At 42.7% G+C, this 17907-nt stretch overlaps 1 protein-coding gene and 1 long non-coding RNA gene across 4 annotated transcripts in view; one reads left to right on the top strand and one right to left on the bottom strand.

The window, feature by feature from the left end:
* Positions 1-17907, bottom strand: part of KAZN (kazrin, periplakin interacting protein) — a 756723-nt gene that overhangs the window by 662453 nt on the left and 76363 nt on the right. The gene's annotated exons all lie outside the window — the stretch shown is intronic.
* On the top strand, positions 2707-17261 carry LOC135976970 (uncharacterized). Its single transcript, XR_010594252.1, has 2 exons — positions 2707-3078; positions 15654-17261. It is a non-coding gene; the product is annotated as an uncharacterized LOC135976970 (long non-coding RNA).

Raw genomic sequence — 17907 nt, 5'->3', positions numbered from 1 at the left:
AAAGTGGAATGCCATGTGGTGGCAAAGACCCAAAATGAGGGATGTGCACAAATTATTCATGCAGGAAAATTAAAATACGATGGGAACCCATTCCCTTGGTGTAGATGACTTTCTATAGCCTCAGTTTCATGATTCTTGCCAATAATAAAACAGAGGGGATATTGAATTTGTGTGGAATATGGGAAACTTGGGACAGAAATTAATTACATCTCTTGAAATGAAGTAAAGCTGAGAGGCACAAGCTAAAATTAGATTCAGTTTGTTCAAACTAAACTACATTGAAGGTAATTTTGAAGTTGTTGCGATCTGTTATTTGAACTGAAGACTTCATCAAACATTAGTCACCATCTTTCCAAAAGCAGCTTTCGGGAGAGAATTCAGGGCTAGCCTCCATGGGGAAGTTATACCATTATAAGGTCGGGTGTGAATTTAAAATGCTAGTTATACTGGTATAACTCCCCACCTGGATATTCTTATTTGGGAAGAAGAGTGCCTGTTTGTGACTTAGCTTATATTGCTTTGGAAGTGGTTTAAGCTAAACTGGAAAAATAAACTCTTATTCCAGAAGAAGTGTGTCTGCACGGGGAGATATACTGGTATAACAATTATCAGAAGGGTAGCCGTGTTAGGACAGGTCTTCACTACGGGGGGGGGGTCGATTTAAGATACGCAAATTCAGCTACACGAATAGCGTAGCTGAATTCGACCTATCTGAGCCGACTTACCCCGCTGTGAGGGCGGCGGCAAAATCGACCTCCGCGGCTCCCCGTCGACAGCACTTACTCCCACCTCCGCTGGTGGAGTAAGAGCGTCGATTCGGGGATCGATTGTCGCGTCCCAATGAGACGCGATAATTCGATCCTTGAGAGATCGATTTCTACCTGCCGATTCAGGCGGGTAGTGTAGACCTAGCCTTAGTCTGGATCTGTAAAAAGCAACGAAGAGTCTTGTGGCACTTTATAGACTAACAGATGTATTGGAGCATAACCTTTCGTGGTGAATGCGTCTGACAAAGTGGGTATTCACCCACGAAAGCTTATGCTCCAATACATCTGTTAGTCTATAAGGTGCCACAAGACTTTTTGGTATAACAATAGCATTTTAATGATCCTGTTAGAACCATACTTATTTAACTTCAGGTATAGACACAGCTCTCAGAGAGGCACCTATTTGATAATAATAGGCTCTTGTACATTGAAAAAGACTAATAGGCTTGAAAAAACGTAAGATATTAGTGGGGTGTGTGACACTGGCAGACCAGGTGCCAGCTCTTGCCAAGGCTTTGGGGCTCAGCCAACCACTGACAAATTCATTGCTGGAAACCAATCTGTTTCACCTGTGTGTTATTATGGTTAAGATGGGTATTGGCCTTATAACAATGTGTTTAGTGTTCAGACTTTATGAAATGCTTGTAAGTTGCTGCATGCATTACTCTCACTTATAATATCTTTATCACATGCTATAATATTTAAGGTTTTGCTTTGTAACCGTAAAATATGTTTGCTCTGAAATGGTGAACCCAGTCAGGAGGGATTGTTTCCTGTCCATCAAGAAGGCTTATCAAAACTAAATGGGCCATTGTAGGATGTCATAATACAAAGACTTTATTAATTGCCCCTTACACCCGTAGAGAGGCTATGAGCAAAAGGCCTTGTCCCATCAGCTTGAATTCTGGAAGAAGGAAATAGAACCAGCTGACAAGAAAATTTTACATCTCTTTTGCTGTTTGCACTCTCACAGGGCCGGAGCTACGAAACAGAAACAGAGATCCCCCTACAACTCTGTCACCTTTTGAAACCATAGACTGTAATTCATTTGTGTATATATGCTTGCCTTCTTTAACCTTCTAATAACACTCTCATTTATTTTCTTAGTAAATAAATCCTTAGATAGTTTACTATATGATGGCTACAAGAGTTGTCTTTGGTGTGAGATCCAAAATGCAAATTGGCCTGAAGAAAGTGACTGGTTCTTTGAGACTGGGAGTAACTTGAATATTTTGTGATCTGTGGTAACCATCTATGGCTAAGACCAGACGCTTGGATGGCAAAATAGACTGGAATGCCCAAGGGGACTGTCTGTGACTCCATGGTAAGACAGTTATAGTGCTTTAGGAGTTTACACTTGTTACTGGGTTGATGAAATCTAATTATAGATACCACCAGTTTGGGGTCTCTGCCCTGCTTTTTGACAGTCTGCCCCAAGGTTGACACTCTCAGTTATAACTTCCACTCCAGATATAGCAGATAGAACCCAGGAGTCCTGATTCCCAGCTCGATGCTCCGATCAGTGCCGAAGGGAATAGTTTGCACATAGCGTGTGACTTAATATCTGATCTGCTTAACTGCAGCAAATATAAAATTATATATATGCACATTCTACTTCTGACCACCCACCCCAACAACCATAGGCACTGGCTCCATGGGTGCTCTGGGGCTGGAGCACCCCCAGAAAAAAAATAATGGGTGCTCAGCACCCACTGGCAGCCCCACTGATCAGCTCCTCCCCCTCCCTCCCAGCACCTCTCGCCCGCCACGGATCAGCTGTTCAGTGGCATGCAGGAGGCTCTGGGGGGAGGTAGAGGAGTGGGAAGAGGTGGGACATGGATGGAGCGGGGGTGGGAAGAAGCAGGAAGAGGCAAGGTGGGGCCTTGGGGGAAGGGTGGGGCTTGGGGCAGAACCCCCGGGGAAATGAAGAAGCCAGTGCCTGTGCCAACAACCACTTGAATTAGACGTAAAACCTTTGTCATTTTGTGTCTGGTTTGCTAATATTCAGCATGTTCGCGAAATTAAAAAGGATGTATTGCTCATGTGTCCAAGTACACGTACAGCCTGATACAAAGGAAAGCAGGTTCTAGGGGTTTTTTTCTCTCTTCTTTTAAGTTATTTATACAGCACTCCTACTCGTGCTTGTGAAGATGTTTATGTCTGCGACGGTGGTAGATTGAAGATGCTCCTGAGGTCACAGTCTGTCGGATTCTCCTTCTGCAGAAGATGATCTTGCCCTTTGGATTGATATATTTGAAACAGTCTCTTCTGTCTCCCTGCCACTTGGAAAGTAGAATTAATTTACTGGAAGGTAAGATGTGCTGCTAGCCATAGGTAGTGCTGCTTCCTTCCTTCTCGCTGTTGTTTTTTCTTCTCGTATTGATTTGGTGTGCCCTTGTATGCCGCTGGCCCCTCAGAAAAAAAAGTCACACAAATTCTCAGGAACCCTTCAGGCGTGAATTAGAGCCATGAACAGTTAGGAAACTCACAGCAGAAGGTGATGCTGTGGAATTCAGATCTATATGACCAACTTCCTTAAGAAGCTGCACACCAACACTGGGCACACTAATTAGGGATGGGTCCTGTTGTAATAATCAGGACCTATCAGACCTACTTTAATTGTTAGCCTAACTGGTGAAATGTGGGTAAAAGTTCATGAATTGTCACAATGATCTGATATATAAAACTGTTTAAGAAAAGATGTGAGAAGGAGACAGTCTGAATGAATTTAAAGAGAAAGGAGCTACCGATACCACTCTGGCACTGTGTGAAGATTATGACTGGTAAACCAGAGGAGTAGAGGATTGGAAATCAATGAAACAAATTTAGTGTGTCAGCAATAAGGCATAATTGGTGGACAAAATAACGAGAGGATGGATTATTCCGCCCATCACCTTTTTGGGGCCCGTAAAGAAAAAGACTTTGGGGGAAGAAAAAGGGGAACTTTTTACCATCACCACAGTTGTGGCAGAAGGATTGTTACTGTGACACCAGACCTTGATGCTCCTGTGGGGACATGGTCACCATCACTGCATTAGCAAGGACCGCAAACTGATACATGTGAGATCCTGCTCTCTCTTCCCCTCCCTCATGTGCTCCTTTCTGTCCCCGCACTCCCCATCCTCTTCCTGTCCCATTTCTCTCTCAGCTTTTCACCTGATCATGAAATCAACTGTACTGCTTGGCACCAGCATGGCGAGATGAGACAGCCCATCCAGCTCTGCTGAAAAGGACCAGTGAAAGAGAAGGACCTGACCAGACCAACCTGATGATGTCCCTGACTAGGGAAGGTGAGCCGGGGTCTAAAGCAAAGCTGCCGTGACCAGCCTGCCAAACCAAAGCATCCATTCATGACTGACCAGCCACACTGTGTCCTGAGAACATCTACAAAAAACATATTTCCCTCGTCTTTACTATGCTGCTATCTCTTCTGTCCCTTCGGTGTCTGTCCTTTTGGCCTAAAGCAGGGAAGTGAATATCGTTCCCAACTCGGAACTGAACAACAGAATTAACCTCTTTCTTCCCCACCAAGAAAAGCTGTTTGACTGACTAAGACTTTAACCAATATTCACTATCTCCAAAAAGGGACTTTGATAGGTTTTTATTGTGTTTTGCATAATTAATCAATTTGGATTTCAATGCTTTTTACCTTGTTGGGATTCTTTTCTTTTTGTGTGTTTCAATCAATAAATTTCGAACCTTTGGCATAAGTTTTATACGGTGTTTGGCATCGTACTAAGCCAGTTGAGATCCCTGTAGACCAAACCTCAAACCTTGTTTAATACCGTTTAATGTTGGATAGTTTCAGGGTCATGGGAAACCCCTTTGACTCTCTGGGCCCTTTATTCCATCTAAATTAATACAACAGTACAAGTGAAGAACTCCCTCACCGAGAGGGCTTTTGGATCTGGTGCTCCGGCTCAGCTTCAGCTGAGAGAGATGAAATTCAGACACGGCTCTTCCCAAGTTCGAGGGATCTGGATTCAATATTCCGGGCCTCGTGCAGGTTTGGGCACCGCATTTTAAAGACAAAATGAAGCAAGTTCAGAGAACAAGAAGTGCCTAAGCAGAGGCACTGACAATGGCAGCTATGCACTCCTTTTGCAGATCACACCTGTTCCTAGCAGGGATAACCTATATAGAGGCTGTAAATAAAATGGTTGAGAGTTAAGATTTGTGCACGCATTAATTGCTGTGTCTGTGGTAATGAGGTGCACCCTTGTTGATGGCACTTATGCAGAGATTCTGAATTTGGCCCTTCCTTTGAATATAATATACACGTGTCTACATGGAAACTTAGTGTGCAGCCAGCTAGGGAACTGCAGGTTCCCACTGGCATGCTGCGCACTAAATCTCCATGTAGACAAACCCTTCGTTTCCTTGAGAACCTGATTTTCATTTGTGATGTCTATCTGATGTCTAATTGCCTTGCTAACACACTGCTTTTGGACACACGATTTAGAAACTTCTTCTCACTGCTCTGATTCTTACATCAAGTTTATCCTTTTTGGTGATTCCTTTCTCCCATGAGCCATGCTGGTTCCATCATTTTGTTGGCCTCCTACAATATATAACATTTCATTTAAAAAGCAGCTATTTTAATTTGCTTCCCAAATGCCTCCTCTTTAAAAATGAGAACAACCAGCTAGCTGCCCAGGGCTGTCCTTGAAAACAGCATACCCAAAGCCTTACAGTTTCATTGTATTCCCCCACACCCCTAGCAGCGGCTTCATTTCTAAGCTATGGTAGGGGTTCAGCTGCAATGTAATGTACTAGGCATGAGGTCTCGATAGAGCATTAAAATGCAATAATTCCATAGCCTTTGATTTATGATCCATTCCTTAGAGCAAAGCATCATGCATTTTATTTGTCTTCTCCCCTACAGCTATTCATTTGGCTGAAGATTAGAGTACAGAAAAATTATCCATGCTTTCTTCTCTTCAAGTAACAGGGTTCATAGGTGCCAACACTGTATCTCTGGCCTGCTTGAAGCAGTGGGGTCGGAAGCAGGCACCGGCAACTGCCTGTACTCGTCCTTCCCACTTGATCTGATCAATTCCACAGCTAAAGATCATTTCAGCTCGCTTTAACCACGTGACTTTTCAGGGCAATAAGCACTCAGCTCCCAGTTTCAGTGCAAGTTGAGCACCGTTAAAAATCTTCCCCTATATGCCCATTGCAGAACAATGGAAAACTTTATGAATTCTGGGGTTTCCATAGGTGGGTCAGAGCTGTGAACCCTGCTACTTGAAGAGAGGAAATTTTCAGGTAAGCATGGATTTATTTTTCTGTTCTTCAGAGAGACAAGTTCTCTGTACTTCAACACTGGGATTCTTATGAGCAATCTTTTATGAGCAAGTTTTAGATAGGGGAGATTCAGTAGGATTAAGCAAAGAATTCCCCTTTTTATTAACTCTAACTTGTCTACTCAGTTCACGACAGTGTTCAGCACTCTTCTTCTAATGCTGTATCTTCTGATGGTGGTGAGTCTGATTTGTAGAACACAATAGATTTAGGGGCTGATGACCATGCTGGTCCCATTACAAATCTCTCTGCAAGATACCTAACATCTATCAGCACAGGACAACGCCACTGCTCTCAAGGTGTGTGCTCTGGCTGGCGGATGAACCCTCCTACTCCATCATGCACACCACTGACAGACATTGCTCAATGGAAGTTGAAGATTTTGAGTTCTTTGTGCCCTTTTCAGAAAGGCAGCACAAGGGCAAATAGTTCTGGGGATCTGCAGTGGCTTTAATGTGTGATTTAAATATATTTTGACTGCTTTGCACATATATAGCATGTGAAAATTTTTCTTTCGGGTGTACTAGTTTAGAACAAATTAAGTACCGGGACATCTCCTGTCCCCAGTGAAGTACTGTCTACACCTTAAGAATAAAACTTCACTGCAAGTGCTATCCTCCTGGATGATGCCATATTGTGCCTCATTGGATACCGATGCTAGTTCAGACATGTCTGGCTTACTCAGCAATCAGGACTCCCACCTTAGCACTGGCCAGAACTAAGAGTGTATTTGCATTTACGGGGAGACATGTAGACTAGGATCTCTACAGAACAGTCATAGGACAAGCTCAGTATCTAAACCCAGCCCAACAAGGCATTGTATTGTCATACAAACTGCAATAGCTTTCGCTTATTAGCAGAATTAGCTAATCAGAAAAATCCGACTAGAACCATCAAAATAACAAACTGCTGCAAACTATGAGTCAGCTTGATTAGGTGGAACATTTAATGCACCATTTTTCAAGGCATCAGAGGGCTTAATATGGAAACTTGTAAATCAGATGGAAATATTTAATGTTCTGGAAGTGTCCTGCTGCCTGATAAAAATTTAATCTTCTCCAACCACATTTGACTTGCAGTTAAAAACAAATATGAAATTGCACATGCTGTATAGATCAAAGGAGTGCTTGTCCAACATGAGCAGAGAGCAATTAATTGTACAGCTGATGTTTCCATTAGTCAATTACAGGGCTGTTATTTACATTATACCCAAAAGCCATTTCTGGCCTATCTTATGGATGTCCGTGATCAATTATGTAGATTTTGTTCTCCATGTCCTTTTCTTCCTGCTCCTTCTCACTATACTCCAATCTCCAATATTTTTCTACAGTCATACTACAATTACAGCCATAATACAATTAATTTATGTACGTAACGGTACTGAGGTCACTTTGGCATGAACCCTGCTGTCAAGAGTGGCACCACAGGTGAGCCCTGCCTCCGTTTCCCTCACCTAGGGTACAAATAAGCCCAAGCCGGCCTTTCTAGTATTAAAGAGTGCCCTCTTCAGAGGGTCTCACTTATTTAACAGAAAAAGACAACATGAACATATAAATGAGAGCTTCAGTCAGCCATTCACCAGAAACTCTCCACTTCTGGGTTAGTCAGTCCTAGGTCTTGTCCCTCTTGTGAGGGCACCTCTGCAGGTCCAACGGCACCTCCCCCCATTTTTGTTGATGTTCCAGAAGCTGCAGGAAGACAGCCCAGATCTCTTTTGACTGCCGGGCTGCTTCTTGCAACTGGAAGAGTCCCTCCGGTGTCAGTAGCTGCTCTCCATACTCCAACTTGGGAGGGTCAACGTCTCTCCGCTGAAGAAACTTCTGCATATTTCAGCTCTATCTTTACCCTTATCTGTCCTTGAGTGGAGGGGGGTTTGCTAGATCAGACCATTGTTCCATCAACAATGGTACCTCCACTGCTGTCACATCAGACCAGACCATTGGCCCATTATTACCCTCTATTATTTGGCAGACATGTGGCTCTTCACACCACATAACAGAAGTTATGGTTCACGTCTTGAAGGACTTACAGAGGCCTGATCCAAAACTCCCACATGACTTCAGCGGGCTTTGGGCCAGGCCAGGTAGAAAACAAAAGTGTTTGTTGAATATATTTGACGAGTTTCAAATTTAAACCCAGATCAACTTGCAATGGGATGCTCATGAGAGACCCCTGCATCTGTGCAGAGTACCATGGACGTCAATAGGATCTGTACAGATGCAAGGATCTGCCCTCATGGATGCAATTGCAGGATCAGAACCTTCAGCTGTAACTCCGCAGGGTAAGGATGTGTTTTGCATTATTGCCTTGTTGTGCTGTTGACCCCTTGATAAATAAATATCAACATTCATCAAACAACATTTCACTCCTCTAGCATTCCACCAGTGGTAGAGGGAGCTGGATGCTGCAAAAAGCATCTGGCAAATAAAACATGTGTTGGGAAACAGTGAAATTCACCAACTTCCCTTTCGACCAGCTCTGCAATATAAATAGCCATTAGATATGGCATCCCTGTTTCCAGCAGCCATTGCTACAGGATACTTTGGAGAAAAGCAAAACACCCTGCCTAACGCACGAAGGCAAGAATGCTTCGCTAATGTACAGATCAAATAAATAAATAAAATTCCTTGACCCCGGCGGCAATCAGTTTATATCCAGATCACCCGGATCATAACGGCACTCATGTTTGGTATTACCGTATTTTCCGGCGTATAAGACGACTGGGCGTATAAGACGACCCCCAACTTTTCCAGTTAAAATATAGAGTTTGGGATATACTCGCCGTATAAGACTACCCCCCTTCCAACGCACACCAAAAAAAAATTAAAAAAACATCAGATTTGATTTCAATATGGTAATTTTAATTCAAATGCTTATGACATGCAGGTACTTAGCAGGAAAACTGTCACTTATAAACATAAGGCTGTTTGTCATCAAACATGTAAACATAAAACAGTGCAAGTGGATTAAACTTTTCCTAATTCACTCTAAAGCTGAAAGGAAGGATAAGACAATAAACCCATGGGAGCTGCCATGCTGTTTGTTTTCTAAGCTGTCAACCAAACTGGAACTGATGATGATAGGAGGAAGATAACAAACAAGAGAGAGACAGCAAGTGCCGGGCAAGTCCCTGGCGAGTTAGCAACGCCCATCATAACTGCAAGCTACGGTATTTTTACAGGTTTTGCTGGCGTGACAGTTTCCCTTTAAAAGCCTTCCAAATCCTCCTGTTCGTCATCTGATATCATAAGTACATCAATGACATCTTGTGATACATTTGTAAGGCAGTCATCGTATGGATCGAATTCCGTATCAGATGGTGTGGTCTCAGCTTCGGCTTCCTCTTCATCTTGCCACAAGTAGTCGTCCTCCATACCATCTAATGAATTTGATATGCCACACTTCTTGAAAGACTTGATTACTGTTTCTGCATCAATATCATTCCAGGCTTTTATGACAAACTTGCACAAAACATCCAACTGTGGAGCACGCATGTTTCCTCCTTTTGTGAATGACTTTTTGCCACTAACCATCCATTCATTCCACTGTTCTTGAATGCGATCTTTAAATGGCTTGTTTAGGCACACATCCAGTGGCTGTACCAACGATGTCAATCCTGCAGGAATAACTGCTGCATCTGTGTTTAGTCTTGCAAGCATTTGCTTGGTGCTGGGAGTTAAATGAGCCCTGAACATATCCCTCACCAGTAGACTACATTTTTGAATAAGTCCACCTGGTCGCCTGCTCCATACATTATCAAGCCATAGCTTTACCCCTTCTTCATCCATCCAGCCTTTTTCATTCACATGTACAAAACAACCAACAGGGAACTTGAATTTCGGCATTGTTTTTCTTTTAAAAATAATCATTGGTCTCAGTTTGGCACCATCAGCTGTGCATCCTAGTACCACTGTAAAACTGGACTTCTCATGTCCTGTTGTTTTAATTAAAATTGTTTTTTCACCTTTTTGATGGACAGTTTTATTTCCAACCATATCAAAATTCATTGGAGTTTCATCCATATTTCCAATACTACTTAACGCATAGCCATGTTTAGTGCGCTGTTGTATTACGTATCGATGGAAACTATTTACTTTGCTATCAAGATCTGCAGGTAATTTTGGGGCAATTTTCATCTTTTGCCTCAGTACCATATTATGCCTTCCCATGAATCTAGTACACCAGGATACAGTGGCCTTAAATCTATTGCTGTGATCTGGGTTAGATTTGGCCCACTGAAGTGCAAACAAATGTATTTTATTTCGTGTCACTACATAACCGTTTTGGCGATGCTCATTCATCATGTCTGCTACATGTTTTTCGAGTTCTGGCCAATGTGGAGTGCCTCTTCTTAATGCACACTTACCCCCTGGCATACTCTTTAATGCTTTTTCATTTGCTTTCCAGTCCCGAACCATCTTTTCTGTTACTCCATATTGTCTTGCAGCAGCACAGTTATTATGTTCCATGGCAAAGTTTACAACTTTAAGTTTGAAACTGGCTTCATATTTCTTTCTTCTTGCTGGTTGAGCCATGATGGGGTTTTGACTGTTGGACATTTGTATACTGTACTGTATGTACTGGTGCTATACTGTATGAACAGGTACAGATACTGGTGCTGTACTGTATGTGGTACCCAGTATACAACAACCAGCCAATCACGGCAAGCGATGTACCTTACCGGCGATTGGCTGGTTGTTGTATACAAAGCCTGCTTGGATTGGTCAGCTCTCCCTGCCTGCCCAGCCCTCCCTGTCTCCAAGACTATCAGAGCGGTAGCACAAACACGCCTCTTTCACCCGTCTGGCCCGCCCTTGTATCCTATTACCTCCTTCTCAGCCTCTCAGATCTCGCACATGCGCGCCTGCGCCGCTTCACTGCAGTCCTCAGGAGCGAGATCTGAGAGGCAGAGAAGGAGGTACGGTAATAGGATACAAGGGCGGGCCAGACAGGTGAAAGAGGCGTGTTTTTCTGGGCACAGCGCCGCTCTCTTTTTTCCATACCCCGGGCGTCCCGGACGCCTGCAGCTTGCTCCGCCCTTCACTTACACCTTCCCGGTGAGGCGCCCCCTCACCTCGTCATCGGGCGGGGATGCGGCCGCGGCCGTTTTTGAGCTCCCCCCACCATATGCGGCGACCGCAGATTCTCCAGTCCGGCTCGGAAGTTTCAGCACCCGCCCTATAAGACGACACCCGGCGTATAAGACGACCCCCTACTTTTGAGAAGATTTTCCTGGGTTAAAAAGTAGTCTTATACGCCAGAAAATACAGTAGTCGGTGTACTGTGTGCAAAACCCCCCATTTGAGAGATCGGATTCAGCAGACATTGGAAGGCAGTGGACTAGAAAAGACAGAGACGTGCATTTATTTAACTGTAAGTTCCCAATGCTCCCAGCCAAAGGTGCATCAGACAGCTGTGCTGGTTTTTGTCAGACCCTTGTGCTCTGTATGATGCAGTTAGAGGGAAGAGACCAGTTCCGTTGTTATCGCTTAGGGTGTGTCTACACTCCAAGTCCAAGTGCTACAGTGGTGCACTGCAGCTACGCCGCTGTCGCGTAGAAACTAGCTAGAGTAACTGAAAGGGTTTTCCTATCACTGCAATAAATCTACCCCTTTGAGGGGAGGGGGCAGCTAGGTTGACAGAAGAATTCTTCCATTGACCTAGCAGTGTCTACACAGGGCTTAGGTTGACTTAACTATGTCTCTTGAGGGGTGTGCATTTTTCACACACCAGAGCAACGTAGCTAGGTCAACCCACGTTTTGGGTGTAGACCACGTGTTAGACAGAGAATGCACAGGGCACCTGAGTTACCTCATCCATACGCCATAAACTTTCCCTTAAGGACAGATTTAATGAAACCATGGGCTGGTTACTCTCTTCACAGACTCTTAACCAAAGGCACTGCAGTCTGACTCTGGTGCTACTCCCTACCTAATAACGGCTACTAAATACAGTCTATTTACAAGCCTTGAATATGAAACCTGATGCTCCAATGAATGGGAATCATTTAGTTTAATTAATAATCCAATTACCAAAACACTCCCAAATCACCAGGAGAAGTTAACCCCGCCTTCTTCCCCAGACAAGGTTTAATTTGTACGTTTAATGAAGGGGAGATTTAGATCTTGATTCTGCAATGCACATACTTAAATCCATCCCAGATTGTAAATTCTTTAGGGCAGGGACAGTCTCTTTGCTCTGTGTTTGTACAGCACTAGCACAATGTGGTCCTGGTCCGTTACTGGGGTCCTAGCTGCTATGGTAATACAAACAAAATAAACAAACAATGATCAGCCAGGCATGTACTTAACTTTAGTCATGTGAGGAGTCCTGTTAATTTAGATAAGACTGAAACACGGGCTTGCATGTTTTGCTGAATAGGGATGGATTTAGACGTATACTTAAAGTTAAGCATATTCTTCAGTTCTTTGCTGAATCTTTTCCGTGGGCCATGCAGCCTTTAGCAAGCCTTTGGCATATTGATTTATTTAGGGTTGTGGTTGTCTGTAGAGTCCAGTAATTGCAGGTTGGTCCATAAATTTCTCACTCGTTAGATTATTTGATTATTATTTTTTAACCCTTTTAATCCTTAGAAGATTAGCACTTTTCAGATTGGCAGCCAAACAAATCCTTAGGAAGCATATGAGGCAATGTAAGTGAATGATACAAATTATAAGACCAACTCCGTCTGGCAGCCCTTTCCAGATGGTACATTTTGGCATCACAGTGTTTCGAAGGAGGATATAAAATGTACAAATTCTTGAGTGGAATTTAAAATTCTGATTAGGCGGATTACAAAGGGGCTTATATTACCTTGGCTTTGAACTTGATTGTAGAGGTTTTTAATTATATGAAAACTCTTTAAGTTTGCACAATGATTTAATTGTAAGTATTTGATTAGAATCTTAATTGTATGTTTGCATATTGGTATAACTGTTTAACTACCTAAATGGACCTGCTGTCCCTTAGGAGGCCATAGTAAACAAATACTTCTTATCACAAAGGTGCATTCATCCTGAGCAGAACTTTAAATGCATGAACTAATAATTGCATATGAAAAGCAGGATTCTGACTTAAAGCAGCAGCTCATGCTATTGTTCAACCTTCAACCTCCATTCTAAGGCCAGGTCTATGTTAAAAAGTTAGCTCAACCCAGCTACGTCACTTAGGGGTGTGAAAAATACACACCCCTGAGGGACATAGTTAAGCCTACCTAAGCCCCAGTGTAGACAGACCTAGGTCAAAGGAAGACTTCTTCCATCACCTTAGCTACCGCCCCTCAGGGAGGTGGGTTAATTATAACAACAGGAGAACCCCTCCCAGTGCCGTAATGAACATCTACAGTGGTGCACCTGCAGCTCCATAGATCTGCCACTGTAGCAGTTCTTGTGTGGACACAGCCTAAAATACTGCCTTCGGCTTACCAAAACAAGCCTACTGATGTGAATTAAGAGCAGAATTTAAAGCTTAAATCTGTCTCTGGCCAATTGGCCCTCAAATATTAGATATTAATATCAGGTTGCAAGACTTCATTCTCCTCTCCCCATCCCATTGTTTATTAGATACTGGCTAGAGGTGCTCTCTCTGAAGGCATGCCGTGATGCTGCAGCGTCTAACAGTAAATAGTTCTTGACCTGATAGACTTGCATCCAAGCTGAGCTGTTCTATTACTTAGAGGCTATTAGTAGTCTTAGATGGTACCTAGAGGCTATTTAGTTGGCAGATCATTGATCCAGTAGAGTATTGCTCTCCAGTGCAGAGCTAGGTCAGCGCAGATGCTGTTTTGTACGTAGGCTGAATTGGAGATGAGCGGATGTGTTTTTTCTTGATTTTGAACCCACCTGTAGGTTCAAAGGTTCACCTGAAAGTTTTTTGGGGGGTGTTCTGCTTAGAAGACAGAATGAACACAGGGAATAGAAGAAAAATGTTAATGAGACTTAGAGTATTGGAAATATAATACACCTGGCATCCCCTTGTATCAAAGATTTTCTTGGGAATCTTCTATCCTCAACACCAAGTCCAAAGCAGACTGTTGTTGTTTTTTTTTTTTTTTAAAGTTGAATCATCCTTGTGTTTGGAGGGTGAGCAGGAGGTCTGGACTCTAGCCAATTTTGCAAACCACAAAACCTTGTAATTTACAGACTTTAGGACTTTTAGGCTTTATCAACTCTACGGGTAAAGCATGTGCCACTAACACTAAGATTTTCAAATCTCAGTAAAAGTTTGGGGTCGCTTCTTTTTCTGAACAGGTACATCAGTCATCTAGCCATAATTTGGACAGTATATAAAGAGCCAGAGAGACCCAAATGAGACAGATTATTAAGAGTATATCAGCAAGTTCACGAATAATCATATTTTCTCTCTGCCAGACAAAGGGACTCACTCAGAGTATAAAAGGTTTTTTTTAACATCATAAAATCAGTCAGGAAAATGAGTGCTGTATCCCATTGCCATTTTCCCCTTTATCTCCAGGTTTGTAGTTTAATTTGGTAATATAAAAGAAATTGGATAGGGACTTTGAATTATCCCTTGTCTTCAGAAGAATAGTCAAAAGGGTGGAAATTGGTTCATTTTGTATGGACAAAAGACCAAAGTTTGTGCATGCAAAGTCAGTTGCTATTTAATCAGGACTAGCTGAAATTTTTTCTTTCAACCTTTTTTCCAAATTCAACTAAATTAAGATGTTGTTGGAAAATGTCTGTTATTCTCAACTTTTTTCAGTTTTTCATTGGAAAACAGAAAACCAAAAATGTTTGGCCAAAACCATTTTTTCCCCTCAGTTTTTGAGCAAAATTTTTCCGTTTTCAATGTTGTGGCTTTTTAATGAAAATTCAAAAATTTCTGCAAAAAAAAAACAAAACCTTTTCCACCCAGTTCTGCATTATTATTTTTCTTTTTAAATGCAAGGAGCACCCACGTTCAGGCCACTTTTGCACATTCCATCTGTGGATTGTTGCACTTTTGCTAACATGTGGCCATGAAAAAAAAAGAGACAGAAACACAAACAGATGCTGCAATTTTATATAACTCGCAGCTTGTGCTCATCACCATTTTGAATACAGTAATACAATGTGGTTCACTAAAGCTCAGCATGTGCAAACTGAGATTTTCAGAGCCTCATAACTTGATCATGGTTGGGCGGAAAAGCAAGACACATCCCTAATACCAGAGCGGTTTCTTTACCAAATTTCAAGTGTCTGCTCTAACACATGGAGATGTTCTCAATGAAAAGATTCTAAGAATATTTTTTAACATAGGTTAAAAAAAAAACACCTCAATTTTCCCCTAATCTCATTCTTGGAAATATCTGAATAGTTTAAACTAAAACTTCAGAAAAAAAAAATCAGCCTGAGACACAAACCCAGCCTGGGAAATTCAGCTTGAATTGTTAAAGTTCGGCAAAGCTATAAGCAACTGAAAACAGAGTTTTATAATGGGAAGTATTGTGCGACCTTAATTAATGGCATCATTATCAGCTGTGTCTGTATAATAAATACACACACAGAATATATTCTCTAAGAATTTCTGACAAATATCTCTAAATGGTTCAGGAAATGCTAACTGTGCATATTCCTTCTGCAGGGAATGACCATACTTTTGCCATAAGATGATCACAGCGATGGCTTTCTTGGCATGGACAGATTATTAGAATGCAAAACCAACAAACTCCGAGGCACATGTACCAAGGAATGCTGCTACACAGCCAGCCATCACATGGGTGTCAAAAGCTCTGATAGCACAACATTGCCAGTGATGGACATAAACAGAATACAATCAGATCACCTTGAACAGCTTGCCAGAGATCAATCTGGGTGAGGCTCAGATCTGAAAAGAGTCCAAGTCCCTTTGGGATTTGCCACAATGACGATCCACATTGCTTGTGATCCACCTGCTCTCCCGCCTGCTCTCCCACAATCAGATAACACCAAGGGGGCAACCACAGCAATTTGTTACATGGAAAAGAATCTTTAGGAAAGGATTTAATTTTTTTTAAGCTGTCTCTTAATGCAATTTAGCAGCTGGATATGAGGAGCCAGCACCATGTGACGTGTGTGTCTGTAGGCCACTAACAAGCAATTCCCACTGACCATAGGCTGAAGACTTGTCCTTCCTACTACAACTTACATATGAGCTTACAGCCAAACCAAACCTATGCCAAAACCAAACCAGTTTGAGGATCATGGTATATATCCCTAGGAATGGCAAAGGCAGGTGCATCTACTTCAAACAATATGAACACAGAACAGGAGAGGGGAAAGATGCTCTTGTGGTTTGGGCATAAGACTGGGAGCCAGGAAACCTGGATCTATGCCTGGCTATGCCCCTGACTGACTGAACACCTGAGAAACATTAATTAACCAAACCTCACAATACCCTTCAGAGTAAGGGAAGTACCACTGTGATGGTCAAATTCATGAATGCTCGCAAAGCCCTCAGAGACGGTGTTCCTGTGACTAACACCACACAGTCATTCATAAAAGAATACAGCTCTCTTCACTAAAGATGCATTTCAGGATGCATATTCTCACTCACTTTATGTGGCTGAGAAAAGGGCAGAGATTGAAGTGGAGCCAAGGGGAGGAAGGAATGCTCTTCACACCTATCATTCTAGTATCCAATACTTACCACCCCCACATTCCCAGCATTCCCATCTGCCCCCATCATCTTGACCTGGTCACCCATATTTTGTATGGTCTCCTCAACCTTAATGGACTGACAGCCCCGAAAGGGGGGCTGGAACAATTTTTATAGTGGGGGTTCTGATGATGGAAACCTTGTATTTGGTATTTGTTATTACTACTTCAAGGCAGGAGGTGCAGCAGCACCCCTAGTTCCAGAACCACTGCCCTGGAGACCAAAGATGTCTGTCATAACTATAAAGGGAAGGATAACAGCCCTCCTGTGTACAGTACTATGCTCTCCAAATCTTTCTGAACAAGTCTCTCATATTTCAAACTTGTAAGTAAACAGCCAGGCAAGGCGTGTTAGTTTTTATCTTTGTTTTCTCAACTTGTAAATGTACGTTTTTGCTAGAGTGTTTATCTCTGTTTGCTGTAACTTTGAACCTAAGGCTCGAGGGGATTCCTCTGGGCTCTTTAAGTTTGATTACCCTGTAAAGTTATTTTCCATCCTGATTTTACAGAGATGATTTTTACCTTTTTCTTTAATTAAAAGCCTTCTTTTTATGAACCTGATTGATTTTTCCTTGTTTTTAAGATCCAAGGGGTTTGGATCTTGATCCACCAGGAGTTGGTGGGAGGAAGGAGGGGGGATGGTTAATTTCTCCTTGTTTTAAGATCCAAGGGGTTTGGATCTGTATTCACCAGGGAATTGGTGAAGAGTCTCTCAAGGCTTCCCAGGGAAGGGAATTAGCATTTTGGGAATGGTGGCAGCGGACCAGATCTAAGCTGGTAGTTAAGCTTAGAAGTTTTCATGCAGGCCCCCACATCTGTACCCTAAAGTTCAAAGTGGGGAAGCAGCCTTGACAATGTCTAACAACAGAACAGATACAGCCAGGCTAGGGGCAGTATAAGCTTCCCCCATGCTGCTCAGGGAAGTCTCTTCCCCACACAGCTGTGCCAGTTCTCATGCTCAGCACCGGCCTCTTGAAATGGAACCAGGCTAACCCGCTGCTGCAGAAATGTTAATGTTGTTTCCTGGTCGCTGAAGAGCAGCCAGGAGAGGGCTGGAGAACAAGCAGAGCTCTAGCAAGAGAACGAACAGAAGCACTAGTATCAATTTTAAGAGGATTAAGCAAAGCTCTCTCTCCTTCAGGGACTTCAGCAGAAACTTTTCCAGGGTTGGAAAGATATTGTAGGAACATTTCTTCCCTGGC

The sequence above is a fragment of the Chrysemys picta genome, chromosome 21 (genome assembly GCF_011386835.1).
Source record: "Chrysemys picta bellii isolate R12L10 chromosome 21, ASM1138683v2, whole genome shotgun sequence".
Classification (NCBI taxonomy): domain Eukaryota; kingdom Metazoa; phylum Chordata; order Testudines; family Emydidae; genus Chrysemys; species Chrysemys picta.
Note: the sequence above shows the minus strand (reverse complement) of the source record. Positions and strands in the feature narration are given on the sequence as shown.